This window comes from Corvus brachyrhynchos, unplaced genomic scaffold (assembly GCF_000691975.1).
Source record: "Corvus brachyrhynchos isolate BGI_N302 unplaced genomic scaffold, ASM69197v1 scaffold346, whole genome shotgun sequence".
Classification (NCBI taxonomy): Eukaryota; Metazoa; Chordata; class Aves; order Passeriformes; family Corvidae; genus Corvus; species Corvus brachyrhynchos.
This window is the reverse complement of record NW_008238644.1, coordinates 2,387,603-2,392,775: the sequence shown is the minus strand read 5'-3', so window position 1 is coordinate 2,392,775 and position 5,173 is coordinate 2,387,603.

Sequence of the window (5,173 nt, the reverse complement as noted above, 5' to 3'; positions counted from 1 at the left end):
AAGTAGTCACTCTCAGATGAGATATGTATGAGGTATTCTGTGAGTCCTTGCAATAATATTATTGATGGAGGCCAGTTTTGCATATTTAGAACAACTCTGGCATTGCACTGAGTCTGGCTGAGAGAACATCCTACAGAAACTTGTACCATCGCATAATAAAAAAATAAAATTTTTACCCTATCTTCGGCTTTTTCTGTCCCATGAGAAATCCAGACATTAGAGACTACTGAGAGAAGAGCTTTTAAAAAAAAAAAAAAAAAAAAAAAAAAAAAAAAGTGTATCGTGTTTGTAGGTGTTATCCCTGGGATAATATTTAGGATCAGGTGACATTTGTGTGCTGCACTTTGGCTGGGGGCAGTTGCAATATTCAGTTTTGTAACTGAACAAAGGAACAGGGAAAGGAAAACCAAAACCAGCCAGGTTGGCTGGAACTGAATTGTTCTTCATTTGCTGGCTTTTGCTTTACCTGGGAAAGCTCTTTCTTGAGGAGGTAGGGGGAGAATATGGTCTTAAAATGACTTTTTGTTTTGAGACACTTTAAACTATTTTGTAAATTATGTGAGCAAAAGATTTTGAACAGGGATTTTTTTAACAAACCTGTGAAAGCATGAATGAAATTTTGTAATTTGGGATTTGGAGAAATGTCCTGAGCTTCAGTGAAAATTGCAACAAAAGAGTAATTGGGGAGCACTAAGCAAAAGCACTCATTGGGAACTGGAATAGCACCACGTTCTTACTGAACCAATTCCAGAGTAAGACCAGGTAGGGCTAGGTGTGTGGAAGGCATACTTTATAGCTGGATCAAGATCTCTTTTATTTTAAGTAAAGGAATCATTGGGGAAGTAGCACTAATATGGAAAACATTGACAGAGCAGCACAATATTTCCATTCTCATTCTATGTCCTAAATATAGTCCTTATCATATTTTTTTCCTTCTGTGTTTGACTTGTTAGAGGTTTTTGTTTTATAAGAAAAAGGCAAAAAATAGTAGGTCTTTTAAAAACACTCTAAGTTGTTGTTTGCTACAAGAGAAAGTACACACAGAACACACAGCACTGTGGAAGGGTGTGAAGGATTTTATTGGAATTTAGTTCTCCTTCCCTGCGTAATGCCACAATCCCAACCCAGTAAAAGGCTTCCTGCCTCTCAGCACTGCCATGAATCTTCCCCCTCTGAGATCATAAATGTTGACTTTCATACCTTTATATTCTGGCAAGTGTGTACCATTAAACTCACGTGTTTTGTAGGTTCTGCTCTAATTTTCGTATTTTGAGATTAAGAGGCAAATATTTTCAAATAGGAACATTTGACCATCTTGGGGGACCGAGGAGGAAAAGAATAAATCAAACTGCATTTAAGATAGAGATTGTTTGGTACCCAGAATGTGTCACTAGTGCTACCTTGAGACCAAACATCTGTTCTGGGCAGGTGGTTGTAGCAACTGGACTGGATTTGTAACAGCATGGACTCACCATGGAAAAGCCTATTTTTACTGGAAGATGTAATCATCCTTGCTTCAATTCAAGCTAGGAGTTCAGATCCAATAAAACTCAAATGTTTCTGGTGCTCAGGATGTTATCTTTTGGATTGGTAAACTAAGATTTTCAAGAAATATATGCTTTTTATTGAAAGATTCAGGAAATAAAATTTGCTTTTCCTTACCTAATTCCTACCTCAGCTATATGCATAAATCAAACTCTGCAGAAGTGAACAAGTTTCTTTCTCTACAGGACCTTTCAAGAAAGAAAAACCAGCACCTAGAAACAGTTTTGCATTTATTTCAGGACTTTCCTTTGTGTTTCCTCAGAATTTTAAATTATGCTGCCTTTTATTTGAAAACCTTCTGGTGAGCTTTTAGTTTCTAAAAAAATTTCTCATCTGCCTCAATAATTTTTCTCCTGCTCATTTCAGAGTGAAGCAATTTTTTTCTAAAATATGACATATGTCATACCGGTAAAAGGTAGTCATACTGATTTCTTGTTGTTTAAGTTTCAAGGGGTTTTTTTGGTTTGGGTTGAGTTTTTTAAGTTGCCTTGATGCAGCAGAGCTCAAATGTGAGTATGAGAGGGGATAGGGAGACAAACTGAAGAGGGTAGGATATTTAAAGGCTCATTTCTACTACTGACTGCTGTGGTTTGGATTGATTAAGGGTTAATAGAAGGAAGTCACAACTACACTGAGTGATTATATGACAGAGTAATTCACTTAGATGTTTTAAGGCAATTTATTTATAAAGTATTTGCATGTTAAAGGCAATTGTTCTCCTTTAAACTAAGTTAGCATTAAGCTGTTAACTAAGTTTCAGGAATGATGTATTGAGTGGGCTAAGCTTCTGTAAGTTCCAGTATTCTGCTTCATGAATAAAACTGTCAGAGTAAAGCAACCAATAACTTTCTGTCTTGACATTATATTCAGTATAACAAATAAATCTTTAGGATCTCAACAGACCTGGCAACTTCATTAACAGTTATGCCTGAAGCAGAGAATGAAAGAAAATCAATTCATGGAGCCTGATATTTTAGGGTTTACAGAAGACAGGGGTTAGTGGACTGCTGATGAACCTTCTGTTCTTGAGCTCAATCTTCCTCCTACAGAGAGGAACAAAAATTGTAAGAGAAAACTTCCATCCAAGAAAGGAACAGTGCCTGAAACAAGGGAAAGGGTGTGAATTAATTATAATTGGAAATAGAAACCACAGCCTGTGAATCCTAATTCCATTTTACAAGAAATATCTATTTCCTGTAAAGCTTCTTAAGGAGGTTGGCCCCAATCTGCAAAACCTCTTCACCAGCTCAGGATCTGGTATTTGTAGCTGAACAGATTGATTCCACAGGGCCTTTAAATTTTTTTTTATTTCAAAAATATTTCCTAATTCTGCTTCCACTGAACATGTTACAGCTGATCTTAGATGAAACATAGGCCAGTATTATAATATTCTGATTCTATTCATTGAAAAGTCAATGAATGTGTCTGATATGACAGAAAGTATCATCTGCAAAACAGTTGTTGAGAATGTTTTTGTGAATTTTAAAATTATTTCCACTTAAGGAGTCCAATATGTATGCCTGGGGCTATAAAATCAGGAATAGTCTTTAGAGATGGGGACTAATCTGAAGCATAACAATTAGGTAAATATGAATCTATTGACTATCTACGCACGTATATGAATAATTCCACTGTTTTAATTCCTCTGAATCATAAGGAATAGACAAATATGTTATCTGCCCTGTCAAAATAGTGAATTGTCTACAAATTAACGGAATTAAATCTCACTTGGTTTCCTGTTGTGTAGGATGCAATTTACTTAATAAAGAAGATTTTTTTAGCCTTCTGAATATTGAACCAGATTTAGGATGAGGGAATACTGCAAAATCTTCAAATTGTACATCAGTTCTAAGCACTTCCTCTCTTACCTGGGCTTCTGTGCTGGCTTTATTATGAAATTTATTTTGGGGAGGTTCTTCCAGGGCTACAAGTTCATGCTATATTTTCATGCAGTGAAATTGTACACAGTTATACTTAATGATATTTCCAAATTCAAAAAACTTACAGATAAAAGGTCAGGGCATAGGAGAGGAGCAAATTAATAAGTAGACCAGGATGGCAGAAAGAGAAATGTAATAAAAGCAAGTGTCCAATTCATATGCAGTCAGTAGCAGTGATCATTTTTCTCCATCTGCCTGAAATATTTTATTGCATACTCTCCCCTTTTTTTTTTTCACCACAGCTCAACATGGCTTTGCAGCAGACAGATGCATCTGCTCAAGCAGCTTTCTGAAGAGATCATACTATGTGATATAATGCTAAAGACTGCTGCAGCTCGTTAGGCAATTTCCTGCAGTAAGAGATCATCCTCTAATGCCAGTCTCTCTGCACATACAAGATTTGAAGGATCACTTTAAGCCAAGGATCTTTGTCATGTCAGTTGGAATGAACAGTCAAGACAGATTTCACTGTGAGCTGAAGTGCACCTAAGGGAGGATGTGTGGGCAGAATACAGGGGAGAAGCTCTTTTCTTTCTTTGTTATAGGTCCAGTGGTAACAATCTGAGCCCAGGTTTCCCTTGTGCTCTCAGGACACAGGAAGAGTCAGGGCTGTTTCTCTAGAAAAAGACCTTGGAAAACATTAATCCTACTCCTGGAGAACTTTTTTTCTCATAAAAGTAGAAAAGGAGTGTGGATGAACTAGGAAATTTCTTGACTTCATCAAGTAATCAGTTCTATATTTTCCAGTTATGTGTGTAATCCGGCTAAAGTCTAGTAGGACAAGTTTTCTGAAGCTTCTTTCTGTGCTTCTGACAGGATTAAGAGAAACTTAAACTCTCCTCAATTTTACAATATAACTGGTTTACAACAGATAATTGGTCCCAACCATTCCTTACTGATGTTGAACACTGTGAGCTGCTTGCTTGTTAATTATCCATATGAAGGATACAACGTGGAGCACTTTTATTCTGTAGAATAATTCACCTAACTCAGTTAACACAAGTTAATGGCTTCTGACCAACTGTGAATTATTACTGTGGAGGTGCTGCTGCTAATCGTTATTCGTTTAATTAGTGCTTCATGGTACAACAGAAAGATATTGATTGTGGAAGATTTGGTGATTTGAGCAATGAAACTTTTGATGTCCAACGTTTTTCTTCACATGCAAGCTTTTTGGTTGGATTCTGTAGGATTTAGTCCTACCACGTCTGCTCTGACCCTTTTCTTCTATGGCATCTATCCTACACCTGGTCACTGACATCCATGAAACCAGGGTTAAATTCTCTGAAATAACTATCTTTAATTAAATGTGGTTAAAATCAACCAGTAGGCTTCTAAGTTACTAAGGAAAAATTGAGATAATTAAGAAGTAAAGATTTTGGCCAGGACCAACTGTGTGCTCATTTGCTCTGTGGTTTTATAGTGCCAATCCAGCTCTGATTTTCACTCGTGAGAGAGAACAGCACTGTCAGGTCACCAGTGATCCCTATGCCTCGTCATTATTTCTGCGGCTCTTGTGGCTCCACTGGGAGCACTGCCTGTGATTTCCATTCAATAAATGGTGAAAAAAGTTTTGTCCAGCCTCAGGTGAATGATAAAACATTCAGTGTCATGGAGGTATGTGATTCCTTATTCTCCTCCAAAACATCCTGCACCATTAAGGTGACAAAAAAGTTGACCTTGACTTC